The sequence below is a fragment of the Alexandromys fortis genome, unplaced genomic scaffold (assembly GCF_014885135.2).
Source record: "Alexandromys fortis isolate MF-2015 unplaced genomic scaffold, M_Fortis_MF-2015_v1.1 scaffold_33, whole genome shotgun sequence".
Classification (NCBI taxonomy): Eukaryota; Metazoa; Chordata; class Mammalia; order Rodentia; family Cricetidae; genus Alexandromys; species Alexandromys fortis.
The window spans coordinates 1426734-1451562 of NW_026067917.1; the positions used below are offsets into that span (position 1 = coordinate 1426734).

At 37.9% G+C, this 24829-nt stretch overlaps 1 long non-coding RNA gene across 1 annotated transcript; it reads right to left on the reverse strand.

Moving 5' to 3' along the window:
• Positions 1-3161: 3161 nt before the first annotated feature.
• LOC126500199 (uncharacterized) lies at positions 3162-24289 on the reverse strand. Its single transcript, XR_007591273.1, has 3 exons — positions 24247-24289; positions 21275-21381; positions 3162-3260 (listed from the first exon to the last, which is right to left on the reverse strand). It is a non-coding gene; the product is annotated as an uncharacterized lncRNA (long non-coding RNA).
• Positions 24290-24829: the final 540 nt, after the last annotated feature.

Genomic DNA, 24829 nt, shown 5'->3' on the forward strand with positions numbered 1-24829 from the left:
TTAAAGTGGATCTTTCCCAGGGGTCATGTGCATTCTAAAATAATTATTTTTATGCCGTATGAATAAACCACACCATCCTAATTACAGAGATGATGTTATTCAATAAATCAAGTCTCAAAGGTTTGGATGGGTGGTATTCTTGGGGTTGTGATATATTTTGAAGAGTGAGACCAAAGGGCCTCGAACCTCCCTTTTACAAGAAGAGCATGCAATTTATTTATATTACATGGTTATTTGATAAAATTCGGTGGGTATCAATTGGATTACAGTGAATTAAGCAGCTAAACCCATCCAAAGTCATTCCTTGAGTGTTTTTTATATAATGAATACTTACGTTTCTCTATGAGCATTAGTTTAAAAGAATAGAATTACATATTTGTGCTAGAGAAGACCCCAGATATTATCAGAGTTTCTATATACATTCCTTGCCTCTACATGTGTTTGTGAAGTTACTTCCATCTTCAAATGACCTTTTCTAAGTAAGACAGCTCTGAGCACATCTTCAGAAAGCTCATCAGTCTCGCCTCTGACTCTGTCAGCAGCCTTTTAGACCAGTTACCTCGCAATCTCAGCTTCCAAGGTTTATAAAGGCTAAATTATCATATGGCATGTTATTTTTCTGTGAGTGAAATGCAATCTGGTCAATCTTGAATAGTTTGGTTCAGGAAAGAAAGAAATGATGAGAGGCTAATCAAAGCCCTGCCCCTCCTAATTTTCCAGGAATCCCTATGCAAAGGATTTAAAGATCTGAAAGAGGTTCACGATATTCCATCTGAATACTTGGAAAGAGCATTAGCTAGCTCAGAGACTGTGCTGGGCTTACAGCTGTGGTGTTTGAGGAAGAATCAGGAAACCTCTGTACTCAGAGGTTACTGAGGACTGGAAAAAAAAAAGAGGAGAGGGTAAGATGGAAGGAAAGATAAAAGGAGGAAGAAACTGGGCAGACAATGGAGGGCAGGTGTCATTTGCTCCCCTGAATGTGCATCTCAATTGCCTAGGGCGCTGTCAGCAGATGTCATAATACAAGAACAAAAAATGGAATCCACATTTTGAGAATCATACCCCACTATCAATTAATCTTTCCTTCTTTCATTCTTTCTCTCTTTGTTCTTTCTCCTATGTGCATGTGTGTGGTGTGTATGTGCATGTACATGAAAGATTGTGAAACAACTTACAGGAGTAGGTTCTTTTTTCCATCATGTGGGTCCTGGAACTCATATGATCAAGCTGGGAAGCAAGCACCTTTACCGAATGAGCCATCTTGCCAATCCAAAATCAGGGTTGCTTTGACGTTCACCAGGCTTTAGCTAATGTGAGGATGACTTTAGTACTTTACAGAAGACTCGAGGTCTGAGTTTAGGATGGGAAGGCACTAAAATAGGGATTTTCAGGAAATGGCAGGCTGATCTAACTTAAGTTTGTGCCCAATCTTCCTGACCACTGCTGTGTTGAGAATAAGTTGGAGGAAGACAGGGGCAAGAGACAGATTTGGAATGTGTTTGCAATTATAGACAGAGATGACTTGATCCAGTACAGAGGTGACAGTAGCATGAAAGTTGTTCAATTCCAAGCATACTTGAAGAGAGAATTGACAAGATTTGATGATGCACCTAGATACGCAAGAGTAAAACAAAACAAGATTACAGAGATTATTAGACCATACATACTCTTTCCTCTGATGATTTCTGGAAGTTCCTGCCATCCATGCACTTCTCCCCACTATGACTCTTCCTCTTTCTCTCTCCACCTTCCTCTCCACCTTCCATACCTGCTTCTCAATGTTATCCTTCTGAAAATGTCTAAGAAAACAGAGTCTTCATATTGTGTTTGTCTTTGTGAGTCTGTGTAGTGATGAGGCGAGCAGGCCTGCTTTTTGTCAAGCCCAGCTCCTGCATGGCTAGCTTTACACCTGAAATAACAACACACAACTTGTATTCATTTAAACACTGCCTAGCCCATTAGCTCTAGCCTCTTACTGGTTAACTCTCACATCTTGATTAACCCATTTCTATTAATGTGTGTAGCACCACGAGGTGGTGGCTTACCAGGAAGATTCTAACCTATAGCCATCTTGGGCCAGAGCTTCATGGCGTCTGCCATGGGAGGAGAGGAGGGAGTAAAAACTGGTATTAGTATGCAAAATGCAAAATGATAGTTTGTTTTCTTTTAAAAATAAATGTTTCAATAAAAATAATATTTATATCAAAAAATTTATTATGCAAAACCACTCAATTCCTAGGAAAATCATGTTTTATTATTATGAAATAAGAATATTGATCTAGAAAGTAGCAAAGGTCAGTACAGTGAGCTCAGAATAGACAAAAGATCAAAAACATCTTCCACAATAGCTGTTTTAAAATTCTATTGTGAATCCAAGACTCAATAAATAATTAGAACAAAATATAAATTATATAACCATGCATAGTGGCCATACCTAGTGCCATGTCTAGCAATCAAGCAGATGACCACAAGTTCAAAGTCAGCCTGGTCTACATAGTAAGACACTGGGAAGAGAGTAAAGGAAGAAAGGAAAAGAAGGAAGGAACAATTATTGGTCCAAACCAAATCACACAGGGTATAAGTTTAGTGTTGTATACCAATAAGATACTATTTTCCAGCTCTTCAGCAAGAGAGTGTCAAGTAACTAGCAGTGGAGAATACAATCGGGACAAGAGTGTTGGTGATGAATGCAGTCAGAGGAAGAAAATCAGAATCATATTCTTCTGTAATTTTAGCTTTAAATTGAGACTTGTATTCTCAGGTGGAATAGATAGAGGCTACTACACAGCCCTTGATTCAAATAAATCTATACTTCAGCTTCTAGAATTCCTCAGCTTGGTACAGACAAGAGAGAAATAAATTACTAGAGTTTAAAGCCCTGATGGCAAAGTTTCTCAAAAATGAAGGGTAAGCTCATTGAATTATAGATTTTTAATGTGTTCCATGGTCACTGGAGATTTCAGAATTCAATTCCCATGGTCTATACCAACAAGAGCAAACCTAGCACAGTCACTGAGGAAGCAGACACTGGGGACAAAACGTGGGGAGAGCCAGTTATGCTGAACTTCTGTTTTCCTCAGAGGTTAGGTTTCAAGTACTTTTAGGTCCGGCTTCATTTCTTAGACTCTGGGTGGTCTGCATTTTCTCTTAGGCACTTCATCATTTCTCCCATCTGCCTTGAAGATTGTGGGTTACTCAGCCACTCAACAATCATGGACACATCGCAGGGTCTGGCTCAGAGTGATACGACTTTGTCTCAGCTGCAACAGAACCAATGAAACATTTAGGTTGATACACCACTCCAAATGAACGGGATCAACTGCGAGAATTCTAAATGGAGAAACGAAATACCAGTTCCTCTCTTTCCGTGTTCCTACGCAAATCGTTTTCTAGCTTTGAGAGATCGCCCATGCTAAATGCCAGGAAACAAGGCTCTCGCTTGTTCGATAATAAATCCTTGGTATATTATAGTATGGGTACTGTCTTGGTTAGGATTTTTATTGCTGTGACAAAACACCATGACCAAAACAACCTGGGGAGGAAATAGTTTATTCAGCTTACGCTTCCATGGCACTGTTCATCATCGAAGGCAGCCAGAAGCAGGAGCTGATTCAGAGGCCATGGCAGAGTGCTGCTTACTGGCTTCATCCTTGAGGCTTGTTCAGCCTGTTTTCTTACAGAACCCAGGACCACCAGCCCAGAGATGACACCACCCACAATGGGCTGGGCTGTCAGCCATCAACCACTAATTAAGAAAATGCCCTACAGCTGGACCTTATGGGGGCATTTTCTTAATTAGTGTTTTTTCCTCTCAGATAACCTTAGCTTGTATTAACTTGGCATATAACTATCCAGCACAAGTTGCAGTCATGAGAAGATGAATATATAATATTTATTGTAACCACATCAAAAACCTAAAGTCAGTGTAGAGTCGTGGAAAGACATGACGTTGCAGTGAGAGACTAAACGGAGAGCAGGCACGACCGCATTTTATCCCAGCCGTTGCAGGAAGTGTGTTTGCTTTAAGCCTGTTTAAGGGGATTTGATTTGTTGAGATAAGCAAAATATTTTGTAAAAAATTGGGTGTTGTGTTTTTTGCATTATTACTAAATGTAAGAAGGTCTCTATTTAACCTAGTGCATTTTCCTTGAAGTCAACCACAAACAAATGTGTCTATAAAATACATTATACTTAGTCCATACTTAATTGCAAAGACGTGCAAATGCAATCCTTCACCACGAAAAGAGACTCAGTATGTAGTTAGGTTTCCAGTTACTCCTCGCAAACATGGCTACATGTTTCCAGAGCAAGCAAACCATGTTTGTCAGTGAGACACCAGGGAAAGGAAAATCAAAGGTTTTCTCTTTTTTGTTTTGTTCATTTTCTTTGTGGTACTGGGATTGAACCGAAGGTTGCATGCATGCTAGGTGAGTGTTCTATTATCATAGATTTTATTTAATCCATAAAATAGAAGTATTTAGAGGCATTTGAGTGCATTAACAGAAATAGAATAGAATTAGCAAAGAAACAAATTCTGGGGCATTCATTCCAACTCTGTGAGTGTGGAGTTTTCCTTTCTTTTTGTTTCCCCAGTTTATTTCCTACTGCTTTTGTTACCCATACAGGACCGTATTCTACATAAGACCATTCTCAGCAAAAGGAAACCATGTAAATTATACACATAAATGTACTTATACAATTAAAACCACACAGACATTCTAAGTCCAAGATCATAAGCAAAGAAGCATTCATTTCTAATTAGGGAGCAATTGCATACCAGTTTTAAGTCTCTTAGTAGCAGGTAGTAAAAGGCTTCTTAGTGTATACTGTGTACCTTTATGTATCTCACATAATTATTTTAATGCATATTGATCTGCATATACTAAACATAAATATAAAAGCTTCTTAAAATTGATTCATCTTTCCCCCCAAATTGTTTCTCTTTATAATATGTCTGCATACTTACAACCATTATATTAATGTAATCAAGTCCAGGAACTAACATCCTTCCATCCTGTTTGCTATTATGTGAACATCAGGATCCACAGCTGCCTTCCATTAATGCTATCAGGCTGGACTTTCATTTGCAGAATGAGACTCATTGATTGAGGCAAAGTACCTCAGTTCTATCCTTTAATGAGTCTGAGCTTCTTTCAAAGGCCGTTCATAATGGTTACGACATTAGAACTTCAAGCATGCACAGCCCTGAGATGTGTTTTCAAAGCAGCATTTTCATCAGCATCACAGGGTTGTGTGAGAGAGCAGGACTGATTGGGAGCCTACCTCTTAGCAGACCCCCTGACTGTGGGTTGCAATACACTGCTGCTCATAGGGTTACAGCCGTAAAGGACACAATTTAAATTTAAACTTCGAATTAGTATCAATTTCTGCTTATCCATAAATACATATCAAAAACAATGTAAGGAAAGTCACTGACTGTTTTTCTGAAATTCAAAATTACTAGACATTTTTGTGCTTTGTAAAAAGATGTACTTACTTTCACTTGGTACATGTGAGTGTTTGTCTGCATGTATGCATGCACGCCACTACATGTGCAGGCACATGTAAAACCAGAAGAGGATGTCAGATCCCCCTAGAATTGGCGTTCGAGAGGCAATTGAATTGTCATCTGGATGCTAGGAACCACACCCAAGTACTCGAGAAGGGCGGCTAACTGCTGAGCCGTGCCTCCTCAGAACACTTTGTTTTTCCATTTGCTAAATCTGACAGCCTTCCTTGGACCAGTTAAAATGACAGCTTCAACATCAGACAGATGAAGGCTTTAGACAAAATAACCTCTAAACAAAGCGTCAAAATATTGCATTCATAAAATATAAGAGGTAAAACTCTGTTTTCCCTTTGTATTAAGCAGTGTTTCATGGAAATCAGTCCCATTAAAGACTAAGCAACCATAGCTGCTTGCCTAGTGACAGAGACGGGCACAGCGTCCCTGTTATCTTCCAAACATAAAGCAAAAGCCCAGGAATTTTAATAGTCTTGTTTGTTATCTATCACTGCATAACAAATTACCCCAAAACTTAATGGCTTAAAAGAACATTCATTATCCCCCAGTTCCTGGGAGTCAGAAATCCGTGTATACCTTAATTGGCTGCTATGGCTCAGGAGGCCACAGCGCCACAATGAAGGTGTTGACTAGGGCTATAGCCATAGTGGTTAGCTTGATCCTTCTAGGAGGAGGCTATGTTGTGTTCTTATTCTCTCTCAGTAATACTCTTGCTATACAGTAGTGATCTTGTAATGCTTAAGGGTTCTGTCACCAGATTTAAATAGTTATCTCTTATTTACCTTGGCAGTTTAGAATTTAACATCTCCCTCTAGGGCCACAGAAGCCGTGGATCCTATTCTTTGGATCAGCAATTAGAGTCCTGCATTTTGTCATTGGATTTACATGCTGTAGATTACCACATAAGGGTTCAGTCCCAAAGTTCTCCAAGCCTTCTACTTCCTAAGTAGCTACCAAACAATCTGATTTGAGAATCCAACCCCGACCTCAGATTTTCTGCCTTTCTGAATTTTTCCTATAATTAAATGAAACATTCACAAATATATCTATCAAATTCAAAATAAACTTTGGGAAGATTAAAATGTCAAAGACAATTATTTATGCCATATAACCTAATGATTTCTGTCCATTTAATAAAAGTTTGCGCAGTGTGTGCCATGTACCCAACACTGATGCTGGCTGTAGGGCGCATCAGTGAGCATGAGGTAGAGTTTATTTCTTGTATTTAAGAGGCTCATATAAAACATTTAAACAAAGCGTGAACATAAAAGTATTTGTGACAGCCTTAATAAAAAGGAAAAACAAGCAATAAAAGAATAACTTGCCAATACACCATCATACATATTATACAGGCTCAGAAAGATGGCTAGAAAAACACTTATAGTGTGAAATGTAAGCCACTGTACAACAGTGTATATATCCTAATACACACAGGAATGAAAAATACAGCTCTAGAAAAGAAGAAGATAATAATACCAAGCAAAATTGTAGTGTAATGTGATAGCATCATGAGTAGATTGTTTTACTTGTCTACTTTCAATCTGTCTAAAAATAATGTATATTACATTTTGAGAGGAAAAGAATCTACATAAAGAATTCCAAATGGTAGTTCTTTGGGGCAAATGGAATTAACAAAGACTTTTATATTCTATTTTACACATTTTAGCATTAACATCAGAAACACATTTAAATAGAGCTACTGCCATAAACAGAAGTATTTGCTTTCTCCTTGTCTATTTCATCTTTTCAAATGAAAAGATGCTCGGCTGAACATAATTCCACTGTATGCTAAACCTTATCTTATATTCACAAATAAGGCTAACTATTACCTCTCATCAGAGTGAAACTGTTAAGACAAGATCACTGAGATTGAGCCCAAGTACAACCAATCCTATTTTTCCCTCCAATAACCTGCTGCTGAGGCCAGTACTTTACTGCCTTTATATTTGAAGAAGCAACTTTAACTAGCAAAGGGAAGCGTAGTAATAGTAATTGATGGATCAAATTAAAAGGGTCTATATAACACAGAACGCACCTTTCCTAATCATAAATGATACAATGAAGCAGGCAAAGCAATAACCAGAGTTTGATTTGTTTTCCCCATTGTGTGACTAAGGGATCCTCTCTTCGGATCAAGCGGCATTCTAAGCCTCTGAGATTGTGAGATTGGACAGAGGAACTGTGCTCCAAACTTCTGACCACAAGATACCCTTTTACTCCCAGTCCCCTCTGAACCCCAGGTTCAAGTTTCTAAGTTATTGACTTACAGAATATCTAAGTTATTGACTTACAGAATTTCCCAGAATAAATAACAGCCATGACCCCTTCTACTAAATGTAAAGCCCAATGAGATTTAAATGAACACAATGTATAAAAGCGAAGCTTGAGAGTATGCAGTTTCCTGGACCATGATTCTTCTCGGCGACAACCTGACCTCTACCAGGACTTCCACGGCATTAAAAGTCATTATTGTAGTACCATTTCCTTGTCTCCAGAGGTCTGAGGGCCACAGGGAGGATATCATAAGATGCTATAGTCCTGGAGCTGGAGAGATGGCTTAGCAGTTAAGAGCACTGGCTTCTCTTACAGAGGACTTGGGTTCAGACCCCAACGTCCACCTAATCATCTAAAACTCCTATTCCAGGAGATCCTATGCCCTTATCTGGCCTCCATGAGCATTGCATGAAATAGTGCATAGACCCACATTCAGGCAAAACACTCATACACACAAAATAAAGACGAACAAAAGATGTAATGATCTCCACAGAGGGAAGCTGGAAAGCTACGGGCAGATTGGAAGCTTTGTTTTCCTTTATAATATAGAAGGTAAGATGGAGCCCTTACTCATGCTGACATTATTGTTTTCATTATCGTGTTTTAAGTAGAGTTGAAATAGGGAACTGGAAGCCCAGAGCAGAGCTTATATGTGAGTTTATAATCAGTAACAGTGAAAAGTTCCCCACATATAGTATACTCTCTTATTATGATTACACTCTTCAAACCTTTCTGTGATACATTTATAACCAAGGTAATGATTATAACTGCCATTGTCTTGGTTGAGGTCTCCCAAGAAGCAGTTCCTGAAAAAAAAAAACATTACAGGGAAAATAGTTTACTTATAAGGCATAGAAAATATATAAGGACTTTAGGGACAATATTTTGAAATATAGGAAAAATATCCTGTATAGACTGGAAGCCAGAAAAAAAAAAAACAAGCATACAGTTCTAATACATCTGTCACGATGGGCATCTGAAACTTCAATTTGCAAAGAAACTCTGGACATATTTCAGAACTATCCCATTCGAACAACAAAAGAGCTGGGGGATTTGCACACTATTCCAAATAGCTTATTGTGAAGAACTGTTCCCAACTACAATTTCCAGCCTGTTGCTTGAAAGGGCAAAAAGACTTGACTCTATTCTAGAAAATTCCAAATAACAGAGCTAGAAGCAGATACTGTCTTCTGGAATTCAGATGGCATATGTGAAAGCGTCTAAAATGTATCACTAACTGAGCATGTATATTTTTTCATATGACCCACTTAATACTTATGCTGTGATCACACTGGATAAATACTCTTATTTCCTTTATTCTGATATAATCTACACAATTGCCTGTAGATATATTAATCTCAAACTAATGTCTTGTTAGTTTCTGTTTTTCCTCCAAAAAGCAAGGATTTCACAAAAACTAGCTAATGTGGATTTCTGACATGTGATACAATGACAGGCAGTAGGGTATAGGAAGAGGGTATTACCCTAATGGCTAGAATGTCCTGGTTACCACTGCATTTAGTCATTTGCCTCCTGTGTGCTCTAATCAAGTTACAGAAATCTCCTCATTGAAAAGAGTTGGTATTCTCTCCTCCTAACTCACTTGCCATGTTACACACTTTCAAGCATTGTGGCAAAAGTCCATGAGTTAACAAAACTTACAAAATAGTGCTGTCGTATAATGAATTCCATATAAATGTTAGCTACTTAGTTTTCATCTAACATTTACTGAGTCTATCATCTGTGCTAGGAGCTCTTCTGCACAGCTGTCGGGAGCAATCAGCACATGGCAGTCCTCTAAACCTAATATAGGAAATAAGACAAATGGTAACACTGTATGGAGAGAATTTGATTTGCTAGGTAATCGCATCACAGTGCTGCCAGGTCCATAAACAGCACAGGAGAGGGAGCAACCACTTGCTTGGATGAAGCCAGTTAACTGTGTTTGCCCTTGGAGCTGGCATCAGGGAAAGGGAGCACCATAAACAGGGTAAAGTTTGGTAGGTGCCCTGGAAAGAGAGCTAGTGAACCGGCACAGTGACCGGGATGAAAATCAGTGGGGAAGAAAAGCTTGGGATACCATATGCAAAGATAATACTGGCTTATGTTAAAACTAATAAGTCTGCTCACCAGGTGTCTTTGGTAGAGTTTCTATGCTGCAATGGAACACCATGACTAAAGCGAAAGTTGGGGGGAAAAGAATTTATTTGGCTAAACTTCCACATTGTAGTCCATCACTAAAGGAAGCCAGGACAGGAACTGAAACAGGGCTGAACCTGGAGCTGATGCAGAGGGCATAGAGGGTGCCATTAACTGGCTTGATCCTCCTGGCGTGTTCATCTTGCATTCTTACAGAACAAGGACTACCAGCCCAGAGATAGCACCACTCACAATGGACTGGGCCCTTCCCGGTCAATCACTAATTAAGAAAATGCCTTATGGAGGCATTTTCTCACTTGAGGTTCCTCCTTTTAGATGACTCTAGCTAGTGTCAAGTTGACATAAACTAGATAAAACACCATGTGAAGGCTACTGCTATTTTCCTAGAAAGAAAAAATGCAGAAGTAGTTTTTAATTTAATAGAAAATGATAGAATTGTTTCATAGAAAACCTAGTGATAGATGTGAATGACTGGCTGGAATTCAAAAATATCAAAAAATCCACTGTGGACCCAGACAAATTCAAAAGACAATGAAGAAAACTAAAGCAGTGCATTGGGGGTAAAAGCAACAGGTTCAAAGAAACTGTTCGTGTTAGCTAATTGGATATGATGTGTGGGAAAGGAGGGTTTTAAAAGGCACTGTGACATTCATCTCTTGAGACTTGTGTGGGTGGCCATGAGATTGTCAGACAAAGAGTACGAAAGATAATTAGTTCCAGGATCTAGTTCCAGGACAGCCACAACTACACAGAAAAACCCTGTCTTGGGAAAAAAAAAAAGATAATTAAGTTAGCTTGGAGGGAGGTGACATTATTTATATAATGAGATGGGAAGTTTGAGGCACATACAGGAAATTACAGCAAACACATCTAAGATTCAGACTTTGAAGGTATCAGTATATGAAACTATGAGTAATTGAACCCATCTAGAATTTATTCTCTATTCGCAGTAAAATTGGTTGAAAATTGGTACATCCATTGCACCAAGACAAACATAGATGACTATAATGGAAATGAACATCTATTATGCCAAATACTGTCTTTTGCTTTCAGTGTTGTAATGAGTAAGAAACACCCAAGCAAAGTATTTAGAAATAATACATTATTTATTTGGTTGTATATGCATCGTAGTAAACACACATATATACTCATCCTACATATAAAATATATAGCGATGTTATACATCTCATCTGAAGGCATCATCACCCTTTTTTAATGTCTCATTGTGCCTACTTTTTATAATGTCAATTACAAGAGCAAACTTACCTGACTTCACCCACGCAGGTATATATACATTAGATATAGATGTTATATAGTTATACTGTATATTTTCTCTCCTACGTTTCCAATGATCAGGTGACCACTCCACTTTATGATGCCACCACTGACATAGCAACTGGAAAGGTTAGGTTGCAACTTAGGAGCCATAATAATGACAAAGCAGCTCTGAAGTTTTAGTTCTCAACTGATACAGGACACTGATTTCACCAAGTGGATACTAAGCATTCCTTCCTTCCTTCCTTATTCACAAGTATTTAGCCCCAGATTGTACTGTTGATGGAGACTTCCCTAGGTAAAGTAAACCTTTCAATTTGTTTACCTACCAAAAATTTCTCCTCTCTGCGTCTTTCTTTGAACTTTAAAATAAATAAACTAAACTAGGTTTTGCTTTTTGTTGTTGTTGTTGTTGTTGTTTTTGAGACAGGTGTAGTGAGTATTCACTCCACCCATAAAAAAAAAAAGAGGACTGGAAAGATGGTTCAGCAGTTTAGAACTTGTACTGTTCTTGCAGAGGATCTGAGTTTGGTTCTCACCATCCACATTGGGGGCTCACCGTGGCTTGGAACTCCAACTCCAATGGATCTGACCCCCTTCCTCTTTTCTTTTAAGAGGTCACATCTGCAGATAGGAAGCACCCCCTCTATATGGCCAGATAGCCCAAGGTCATGGGCAGAGTGAATACCCACTACAACAGGGTTTTTCTACGTGGCCTTGGCTGTCCTGGAACTAACTCTGTAGACCAGGCTAGACTAGAACTCCAGAGATCTGCCTGCAGTTCTCTCCCAAGTGTTGAGATTAAAAGTATATGCCACCACAGCCCAGTTAAACTGTTTTCTTTATGAAGAAGGCAGCACACTTCTCCAAGGTTTTCTTCTAAGAGTGATGCTATTTTCAGCAGCAAGACGGTCTTCCAATGATATTTCAATCTCTCAAAACATTAGCATTGTTAAGACAGAATCATCAAAGCCTGCCGCTCTTAGTACAAATGATGTTGACTGTTCATAAAAATCAAAGCCAGCTTTATAGGTTGAGGATTTGTATTCAGTAACAGCAACCCCTCAACCTGTAAAGTTGCCTTTGATTTTTATGAACAATCAACATCATTTATAGTCAACTGTACTACACGGTATAACTGACAAAAGTGCATAAGTTCAACAATGAAGAAAGGCCATTAAACAATCATGACAATTTTCCTCTATTTTCCTATTTCTATAGACAAATTCAAATTACAAAATCAAAACATGACTATATCCATGGCATAAATGACCACTTTAAAGGAAATATATATTAAGTTTATAGTCTAGCTTTCTCATTGAAAGGGAAAATCATCCCATTATTTCACAAAATCTTAACATTTCGCTACTCTATTTTTAAACAGAATCTGTCAACAGTACTCCAATCAAGTTAATTTTCATATATAGTAAAGTTTTGAAAGCATATTATCATCAGTTCTCGGCACAACCTTTGTTAAGGCTTTCAAGACAACCCAATTTAGATTGGTTTATTATTAATTTAAACCTTCTTGTTCTTTCTATGTAATGAAACATCCTGGTATCCTTTAGTTTATCCCCTAGAACCACCGCATTAATTTAATCACATCAGTGTTTTAAGTAACATAGCAGAACTGTTCATGAGTAAGTCTGAAAATTAGCACACTGACCAATTTTTCATTAAGAATAAAATGTCCTTTGGGGAAAAAGTCACACAAACTAATAATGACTGAAGGCTATTTCCTTAAGACAGGGTCATAACCCAAGTTTAACTGATTCACATGAAAGCATATAGATTAGACAATCCCAACAGATATTCTCAGGTGAATAACATATTTATATATTTCAATAACTACACTGATGTCTATATATGTGTTGCTCTTATTGGTTAATGAATAAAGCTGCTTTGTCCTATGGCAAGGCAGAGTAAAGCCAGGCAGAAAATAAAGAGTAGCAGAGTTAGGGAAACAATATGTGGTTGCTGAAGGAGAAAGACACCTGCTGATAGGCCACACCCTTATGGTGATATATAGATTGATAGGAATAGCTTAATTTAAGATGTAAGAGCTAGGTAGAAATACACCCTAAATCATCAACCAAATAGTATTGTAATTAATATAGTTTCTGTGTGATTATTTGGTATGGGCAGGCCGAGAAATGAGCCGTCTCTACTATACCATAAATATTCAAGCCAATGAGAGATCAATGTTTATATTACAATGAACAAAATTGAAAATTTTGGTAACTATAGTACACATACTAGGTACAATGGTCAACGGTAAATACACAATTGAGAAACTGGACAGATGCAGGCACAGTCCTTACTCAGATTGAGCTTGCAGACTCGAGACATTTAAAGACCAGCTTTGTATTCTGCACTGGCTTTCCATACTGCAGCTGTACACTAAAGGAAACTCCAAAATAGACCTCAAAGTCACATGTATTTGACTTATTTTAATGAAAGTGTGCATTGTCGTTATCAAAATCAAATGAATGTGAAAGAAACACCGCCCTGGTCTTCATGAAAATAAAGACGCATGCAGGCTTAATTACAACCCTTGCTGGAGTGTCTGGCGACAGTGTATTCATCTAATTCCTGTTGTTTTACTGTATTTCAAATCAAAACACCTATTCTTGCATTTCACTGTTACTTTCACCAACTCAGCCTGATCCTCATGAAGAATGTGCGCTAGAAATTTTGGAATGTGCAACAGACTTAAGGAAAGACAAGCTAGAAATGAGCAGAGCATATTCCAAGGCATGAGGAATATTACTTCACTTCTGAGAGAAGTTGAATTAGGCAGTTGAGCAGCCATTTAGAAATGTCAAACATTTCCCTGGATGGCAATAACTTTGAGCCCTCATATGAAGAAATCATTCCACATAGATCTTTATTTATACTTTTCCAATGATCTATCCCAGGCACTTCATGAAGTTGCATCATTATCCTTATCCTACAGATGGGGAATCTTAGGCTGAGAGGTGAAGTCATATATTCAAAGTCTCACAGCTAGTAAGTAAATTCTAGTTAAACTCAGGCCAATCAGTCTATAGTGTGAATGTTAACTCACGTTTTTAACTATGGAGGATGGCAACAAAAGATGTAGGGGAAAAATGTGTGAGTAATGATTGTTGTTGAAATGCAACAATAATTGATCATGGTATAAAACTAATTATGACAGAATAGAGAAATCTGACCCGTATCCATATCTGACATAATTTACACCCCTAAATAGATCCCCGGGTTTTTTTCCTTTAGTCTGCCAATTCAACAGTTAGTCTCTTCTCTTATTTGGTTGTTGTAGGGGGCTGCTTGTTTGTTTCCCAGCTGCTCAGACTCCCGAAATAACCACACAGAAACTGCATTAATTAAATCACTGCTTGGCCAATTACTTAAGCATATTACTAGATAGCTCTTACATCTAGATTAACCCATATCCATTATTTTATATTTGACCATGAGGCTCATGGCCTACGGGCAAGGTTGCAACATGTCTGTCTCTGACAGTGGTTCCATGACTTATCTCTGACTCTGCCCTCTTTCTAAGCCCAGCATTCAGTCTAGCTCAAGACAGTTTCTTTATTAACCAATGGTATTCACAGCATACAGAGGGGAATCCCACATCATTTAGTGGTCAAAAGCAATCTCATTATCAAATCTTCACTGGTGGCCACTCCAGAGATGTTCACACTTGACTACACACTGGAATTCAAAACTTATGACTCTCTTTGTAAAGTAGACTTCATCAGTGTAATTTAGTATAAGCAAGATAATTCAAATTATTTCAGTCAATAGTTTCTATGCCTACTTTTCAGCCTTTTCACCAGACTTCTGTCAAGAAGTGATGTTGATATTTTTTTCCTATCAAGAACAGAAGACCATAGTGCTAGGGTCAAAAAAGAAAGGCTAATTGAACATCATCATAGACCAAGAGCATCCACAGGGAGAGAAACAGCTAAGAACTCCTACAAGGAACAATTCAAGTTAAACCAAGGACAAGCACATAAGACCATTATTCAATTTGAGTAAAAGTTGGAAATTTTTGCCATGTAGGATGAATTCTATTTCTACTAGTTAAATGTTGAACAATGCGCCAATCAAGTCCTAACCATAACATCAGTTCAAATAGTTTCCTGATGGTGGAGAAGACGGATAGTGCAACCCTAGGGAAATCCTGGCAAAAACGGGGCTAGGCAAACTAAATGACTAGGTTGCCTCCAGCAGCAGGGATTAGTTTAAATGGAAATAACCATGTGGGCCAAACTTTTTCAAGATTGGCCGAAGCAATTTTAGGGTGTTTCTTGTATTACATGTTTCCAGTGGTGAACTTGGTGTCAGGAAGCTAGACCATCAAATCCAGTCTTTAAGCAAACGAATTTCTAAAGGCAACAGGTTTCAACAAGCCCAAATCTGATCAGATCTAATCCCATTACCTTAAAAGAGCTCTCATAGCATAGGGCAAATTCTGAGATGTCAATACAGCACAAATACAAAGCTGGAGAATATGGTGACCATCTAGAGAGGTTTCAAACAATTACTTCTGGAAATTTCTAGGATGATGCAAGTGATTACGTAGAAGTGTCTATATGAGTGTATATATTAATATACATGTGAACATGCTCTTTCACATATGAATGAGTAGTTGTTTGATAAGTACCAAATACAGTACTACAAAGGATATACACACTGCTTCAATAGTTCCAAACATGTCCACTTTGGAAATGATGCTGGTTTGAGTTACCGTGGTTGGGATTAGTGCTGGCATTTAGCAAGTATGGAACAGAGAACCCAAGGAGTCATAGAAAACAAAGATTAGTGAACTCAAGATCGTAATGGTATCCCCCTTTGACAGACAAAGGGGGATAAAGTTAAATTTTACTTGACATTGACAATGCTGAGATTGTCATTTCCATTTTTAAGATGGCAAAACCAAAGTTTAGAGACATTAAGCAAAGCCCCCCAACTTACATGCACACCAGTGAGCGTGGTAGGACAATGATATTTTAAAGAATGAAGCATTGGGATCATGTCTACAATGTTAAATGTGAAGTGAGCATTTCCCTAATGATCATAAAGGGAAGAAATCTGAGAGATATTTTATATTTCAAATATTTCTAGGATAATAGTATTAAAGACATTCTTTAAGGTCTAATTAAATTAACTCAAACTGAGGACATTATATCATGGTTCTCAAACATCTCTCTTCTGGTCTCTTCTGGTCTTCTCTGACATTCTTTGGATGGATTTTAAGCTGGCAGAGTTAAACCATAGTGAAATCTGACACTACAGTCTTCTATTTGAAACTGAAATTATCTAACTGGAACCTGTGAGACAAAGTTCACTTAGACTTTGTCAACTTTTCCCCCTAGGTTTTCCTCATACTTTGTTACAAAGATTAAAGCTGGACCACAATCATAAATATCTAGCAGTAAATGACACATTTACTCAGCTCAGCTGGGAGAATTCTCCTGCCCACAACTGAATAGAACAAATGCATGTTTCTTATCTTTAATATGGGGTTCCAACACTTCAGACGAGGGTGCTAAAACGTGTTCTTCTAATTAACAACACGAATGTAAGTCTAATTTAGCACCTTTGTTAGCTTTATAAATCCTGCTGTTTATTTTTCCCTAATAATACATTAGTCTGGAAACAATAGATTAACGTGCTCAGAATCAATGTACACACTAATTATTAGGGATTGGTTAAAATAGTCCTGTTTCTTACTGAAGTATAGAATCGGGGGTGGGGGAAGAAAGTATAAGTAGACATGAGCTAATATGACCACTTACTGTTATAACGGCTGAATTGATAAATGCAGCTGTTATCAGTAAGAGAGTGTGCTTGCTAATATTGTACCAAATTAGACAAACTAACTCACCCACTACTGGACCATACAGCAATTATCTCCACATCAATCAGTAATGATGGCAGCATCCACTAGGAAGATGGGAGTAGGTTCTCCTATAGGCAGTTGCCTCTCGAAGAAAAAAGGAAGGGTTATATTTAAGAGCGCCAACTTCATTTTAGCCAAACTGATCCATCAGTTAAGGACTGACATCTCCTGGTAACAGGAGACCAAAAAGGGAGAGAAGTTAGAAATGTTGTATCTGCTGTCTCCACAGGGAAGAAAGCCTAAGATAAGTGAAGTGTGGGTTCCCAACAATATTAATTTTAAGGAAAATCTAATAAGCCAACACCTCTTAAACTGTTCCACAAAATGGAAAGGAACACTGCCAAACTCATGGCACAACATTTGTATTACCGTGATTCAAAAAGCTATTAAACACATACACACACACACACACACACACACACATTCACACACACAAGAAAACTATACCAGTTTCCCTGAATATATCTTAATAAAATACTTACAAATTGAACTCAAGATCACATTAAGAATATCATATATCATGATCAAGTTGGGGATATAAGTTTTGTTCAATATCTGCAAATAAATGTTATACACTATATTAATAAACTTAAAGATGGAAACCATCCAAATAGATATAGGAAACACATTTGGCAAAATTCAATATATCTTCATGATATAAGTCCCAGAGAAACTATAACTAGATAAATCATATTCAATATAATAAATGCTGCATAAAACAAACATGCAGACCACTAAATGGGAAGAAACAGAACATTAATTCTGAAATATGGGAAATGTAATTTGTTCCCCCTCTTCACTAGTATTCAGTATAGACAGTGTTTGAAGATTCAACTAGACTAATAGCACAAGAGAAAGATATAAAAGGGATAAAATTTAGGGAAAAAAGAAGTTAAGTAATTCTTATTTATAGACATGATTCTGTACTTCAAACTACAGAGTCTGAAGTGGCCAGTGGTGGCACACACCTTTAATTCTAACACTTGCAAGGCAGAAGCAGACCGATCTATGTGAGTTCAAAGCCAGCCTGATTTACATAGTGAATTCCAGAACAAATGGGTGTACACAGAGAAACACTGTCCGAAACACACACACACACACACACACACAAAACAGAAAGCTACAGAGTTCACCAGAAAACTTAAGATCCAATAAACACTTTGAGGAAAGTTGCAAGCTACAGGTTAGCATACAAGATTCAGTAGCTTTTAAATATACTGATACTTGTTGAGAAAGAAATATTAAGAATGTACTATTCTCAGTAGCTTTAAAAATCTAAGAGTGAACTTAATAAGGGAGTGGAAGATCTCTACAGGGTAAACTTTATGATACTAAAAAGGAAATTGAAGAAGTCACTAGACAATCAAAAGAATGCCTATGCTCTAGTATTGATAGAATCAATATTGTGAATATGGCTATATCACCCATAGCAATCTACATAGTCAATGCAATTCCCATTAAAATTCCACAACATTATTCATAGAATCAAAAATTAATTCTGAGATTCACACAGAAACGTTAAGGACCACAAGGGGCAAAAGAAATCCTAACCAGGGGCTGGAGAGATGGCTCAGTGGTTAAGAGTGCTGGCTGCTCTTCCAGAGGTCCTGAGTTCAATTCCCAGCAACCACATGGTGGCTCACAACCATCTGTAATGAGATCTGTGGCCCTCTTCTGGCATGCAGGCATACATGGGGGCAGAATGTTGTATACATAATAAATAAATAAATTTAAAAAAAAAGAAATCCTAACCAGAAAATATCCTCTCAGAGATATCACATTAACTGACTTCACACTGTACTACAGAATCATTGGGGCAAAGAAAAACCAGAATAGTTAGAATAGTACAGGCCCAAAATAGACAGGTAGACCAATGGAGCATAACAGATCACCCAGAAATAAAACCATAATGCTACAGACATTCAAATTCTGGCAAAGGCATTAAAAATATCCTGGGGAAAAAAGCATTGTCAATAAATGATACTGGCAAAACTGGAAATTTACCTGTAGGAAAAAGATATTAGATTCATATCTTTCATCCTTTACTTCACACAAAAAAAAATAATTCAATTGTGTCAAATACATTAACAGTAAATCTGAAGCTGCTATGGGAAAATGAAGAAAAATACATTTTGGTATAGAGGTACAGATATATACCTTTCTAATAGAACTTTCTAATAGAAGCAGAGAAGCACAGAAAATAGTCCCAAGAATTGACGGATGTGATTACATGGATGAGAAGACTTTACACATTGGAGGAAGAGATCAGTTAAGTTCACATATAATCTATAGTATCTGGAGAAAACCATTTTCCAGTTGAATTTGGTACTTGGGTCAATATCTAGAAAGAACAAAGAAATGCCAAAATGAAACACAAAATAAATGAAACTACTAATAACAGAGTTCTGAAAAGATGAAAAATAAATCCAAACAGTGGAGGCACAAGCCTTTAATCCCAGCACTCAGGAGACAGAGACAGGTGGATCTCTGTGAGTTCAAGGCCAGACTGATCTACAAGAGTTAGTTCCAGGACAGGCTCCAAAGTTACAGAGAAACAGTGTCTCGAAAAACCAAAAAACAAAAATAAAGAAAAAGAAAAGGAAATATAAGTGGCATATAAATATTTTTAAAGTGCTCGACATCCTCAGCCAACACGACAATAAAAATCAGACTTTGGTGTTCTATCTCGCTCTAGTGAGAGTAGCTCTCATCAAGACTGCAAATGACAGCAGCTGGTGCAGATGAGGAAAGGAGGAACACAGACATTTATCCACTGCTGGTGTGAGTGTAAACTAAAATGGATTTGTTTTGGAACTACCATATTACCCTGCTATAGCACTCCTGGGCATAAACCCAAAGGGTTCCATTTTCTACTCTAGAGACACTTGTATGTCCATCTTCATTGCTGCTTTGTTAACAATATCAGGTAAACAGGATAAGTCTAGATGCCCCCAACAGATGAACAGGTAATGAAAATGTGCTATATATAAATATATATTTTATTTGACCATAACAGAATGAAGATATGAAATCTGCAGCAAAACAATAGAATTAAAAAAAACATACTAAGTGAGGAAACTGAGGCTCAGACAGACAAAGGCTGTGTGTTTGCCCTTTTATGCAGATCTTAACATCTAATTTTTACACATGAATAGTTATGTAGAAATGAGGGTGAATGGATTCCATAAATGTAGAAAGGGTTGGGTGGGGAAGAGGCACTAATAGTGAAGGGGGTGAGAGAGCACACGTGAAATAAAGTAGAAGGGTAATCTTGGGGATGGAAGGATGCAAGAGGGCCAGCGATATGGGGGAAGGAAGCATGGTGGGGACAATTAATCAGAGTTAAATATAACAATTCTGTAAGGAAATTTGCTACATTGTATAATGATTTTAAAAGAAGAGCAAGATTTAAAAATACCATCTCTAATAGGAGACAGTTCACTGAAGACACACGAGGAAGGGGAAAAATTCATATTCCCACTTCAAACTTCATAAGGTTGTTTTGTACAAACAGCTAATTAAGATAAGCAGGAGATTTCTCACAATTCAATAATTCATTCCTAGAGACAAACGTCAGAGGAACATTTGTGTTTGAATGCAATTTAACTACTGTCTGTTTTAATAATGGATCTGAAAGGAGAGAAGTTGGAACTGGTCAGATGTCAACAAAAAGGGATACTACTAGTATGATCCATCCTAGAAAGAAGTACATAGGAAAACCTGTGACATTATTTTTTTTACCATGATACCTACATGAATTGAATTAAAAAAAATATTCTAACCTATGCTGCCTGTTCTTTGTCTACTTGACACAAACTTTGACATAAATGGGAAAAGGGAATGCTAATTGAGACAATGCTTCCGTAAGATTACCTGTGGTCAATTGTGCCTGGTATGTCTTGAATAATGACTGATGTGGAAGAGCACAGCTCCAGGTGCCTTCCCTGGACAGTTGGTCCTGTGTTGTTTAAGAAAGAAGGCTGAGCAAGCCAAGCAAAGGAAGCCAAGAAGCAGAGTTCCTATATGGTCTCTGCCTCAGTTTGTGCCCTGACTTTTCTTAGAATTTGAGCTAGGGCTTCTATTGCTGTGAAGAGACACCAGGACCATGGCAACTCTTATAAAAGATAACATTTAATTGGGGGACTTACAGTTCAAAAGGCTTAGTCCTTTGTCATCAGGGCAGGATATGATGGCATACAGGCAGACATGGTGCTGGAGAAAGAGCTGAGGGTAGAGAAGAAGCTGCATCTTGATCCTGCAGGCAACAGGAAGTGAACTAAGACCACAAAACCTGCCCCCACAGTGACACACTTCCTCCAACAAATCTACATGATCTTCTATTTAGATCCAACATAGGATACTAATTTATATGCATACATTTTATAATTAATATAAATTTGGAAACTGAGTTATAGAAAGAAACTCGTGTAGAATTTAAGAATTAGATTCAAGTCAAATGTGTTGATATAAGTCTGCAATCACAGCAAGAGAGAGGCAGAGATAGGATCATGAGTGAGTTTGAAGTTATTCTGTACTACAGAGAACTTCTATCAATATAAACAAATAAGTAAATTTTAATTAAAAATGCATTTTCACATTAATCTATATCACTGAGCTATCTGGGCAAGGCATACCCACTGCAATCATGACCCACAGCAACTGTGATTATAATCAGTCCTGGATGAAGGATGGTTTCATGACCCCCTACCCTTCCCTGCTGAACTAGTGGCTACTATAGATTCTGGGAGGCAAGGAGGGTCATTGTCTCCAGCTGGGTACCTCTCATGAGCTCATCAGATTCCAATGGATAGTTCTCAACCCATGGTTCAACTCCGTGGGTCATAGAAATAAAATAGCAAAAAAAGACTTGAACCTTGTAAAGGAGTTTGGAGGGAATAGTGAGGCTTGGCATGGGTGTGAGAGAGAGCTGAGTGAATACTTTAAAGTGAGGACAGACATCAAGGTAGAAGTAGGTAGTAGGGCAAATCTGTCCACCTTATAGCAGCCAGAAAGCAAAGAGGCATAGGATTCCAAGGCTCCAATGATCCCCTTAGGGGCCTGATGATAACAGCTGAAGTTCTTCCCACTGGGTCCTCCTGCCTAAGCGTTCTCAATAGAGCTGGCCACCAGTTTTATCAGACTTGGGACAAGAGTGAAGATTAGAAGAAGGAAAAAGCAAATGTTTTACCCTGTGAATCCTACTAACAGAACCAACTATTTGGAAAGATTCTGTTAGAACTTAGAGGTTATTCTGGTTTGATAAAGTGGTAATTGCTGATTCTCCTACAGTTTCCGTGATTTCACTCTGCCTGGATAGCTAGCTGGGTTTCAGGAACTAGGCATAATTTTTCTTATTTAGAGTGGGGTCTTAAGTCCATTTGGAGAGATGTTGGCTACTGTCCAGTTATGACTGCCACTGCTGCACCCTTATACTCAGCCTGCTATGCTGGCCATTTCTGGGATTTATAGGCATCATAGGCGATACCATGAAAGCTAGTCATCAAGGAAGAGGCTTTCAGGTCAGTTCCAGCTTAGGAGCCCCTGGGCCCTGTGTCTGAAGTGCATGGTGCCGTCAGCAATAGGGACTTACCTTCCACCTCTAGAGAGCAACCAAAGACATAACAGTAACCTATAATATTTTGGGAGTCTCTTAGATGAACCTGCCCAACAACTCCAAAAAAGGACTTCACATGTCTAGTGTTTGGGTTTTTATTAGATGGTCTTTGACTTTTAGGAGGATCATTGTTGGCCCAGATGAAAAATTTTCATTTAAACTCCAAATTTATTATATGTGTTATAATGCATGTTTACATGTATTGTAAATATTTTCTTTTGCAGACATCTTACCGTCATTTTAATCTCTTTTTTCCTTTGTACTTATCTTCCTCCGCATTTCTAACTAGATCCCCCCATTTATCCTTTGTATTTGTTTGTACCCTGATATTCCCCTCTCTGTTGCTTCCTGACCCCGCCCCCGCAAGCAATGGTCTCTTTTTATTTCACGAGTTTCTGCAGTTACTCTGGGCTGTGTGCTCACATCTGAAGACTTCATGCTAGGAGCCTCAGAGAAAGGAGAACATGAGATGTCTGTCTTCCTGGACTCAAGCTACCTCATTCAATATTGTCTTTTCTAGGTTCATTCACTTACCTGCAAAATTCATGATTTCATTTTGCTTTACTCCTGAATAGAATTCCATAGAATGGAATTGTGACATACTTTCACTATCCATTCACCTATCAAAGAGCACTTATGATATTTCTATCTGCTAACTATTGTGAAGAGTAGCAATGAACATGGCTGAGCAAGTGTCTGTGGCGTAGAATGTCAAGTCCTTTGGGCATATGACAAGGAGTGGTATAGCTGAGTCATTTAAAATATTTATTCTTATTCTCACAGATAAATGTTGTCTTCGCCCATCATTAAAGAAACTTCTCTTTGCAAGAGACAGAGACCATTACAGAAAACCACAACCAAAAAAAACGAAGAGGTATGTAGCCTGGTGCCAACAAATACATCTACCACAGAAGTCCTGCACCAAAGAATCAGGGAACATTGAGGAAGAGGGAATTGAAAGATTATAAGAGCCAGAGGAACAGGGAATTTGCTATAAGTTAGTGTCTCTTCGGAGTGCTGAAGCTACATCCATAAATTCTCACCAACACAATCGCCTAAAAGTGAGATGAACAGGGACACTATCAAAAGATATGCCAGGGTAGAAAACTCACGAGGCATCAGCCCTACACAAAGAAGTGCAGGCAATTAAGGAATACTGAGGATGGGAAAAATAGCCTCCCCCAGAGAAGAACACACCAATGATTATACAATTCCAAATGGTCAAGCCTGAAACCATACATATGAGTAAAATTACACAAACTGGCAGGGTTGTAGTTATTCTTTTAGAAATATATTTAACAATGACTAATGACGAGAAAAGACATGAATTTGAAAGAGAGTAAGGAGATATATATGGAGTGGTTTAGAGGGAGAAAGGGGAGGGGGAAAGAGAAATAATTATACTGTAATATAAGATATTAAAACGATAGAATCGTGTAATTTTCATGAATGAAGACAAAACAAAATAACAAAAAAAGATTATTTTACTAAGGCCTTAGAACTTACATTTGGTTGTAGTTTCTGTGTGCCTGGAATACCCATAGTATAATTTCGTTTCTCCAGCCTCAAGGAGATCTCTAACTCTCCTAGAATATATTTATCTCTGTTTTGCAGCTATTGGTGATCCAATATGGGAAACATGAGGTTTAGAGACAGGAGGAGGAGGTGCAAGTCTGTGTTCCAACCAGTCGTTACCTATGTTCTTTTGGAGTTTAAAGCAGTTCGAGATTTACTTATTGATAGGATTTATGGCTTGATTTAGTTTCATCAGAAAGCAACAAGTTCTGCGTGAATGTTATTAATCCAAATAAGGTAATTTTGTCTTCATTTACAACCATCTGTTGAAAATGAATTTTTATGAGTTGTCTCCTCAAAGGGGAGAGAAAACAGATGTACATTTGACCTCAAACCACAGAATTGCTCAGCCTGCTCTAAAACTTGATAAGATGTCATATACACACATTAAAAATAGATCTGTTTACCTTGTGCTTTTATAGTTTAATATTTCATAGAGAACAAAAAAGCCTATAAATAAAGTGTTTAACATCCAAAGCTGACCCAGCCTAAGCCATCCTTCTTGCTCCATGCT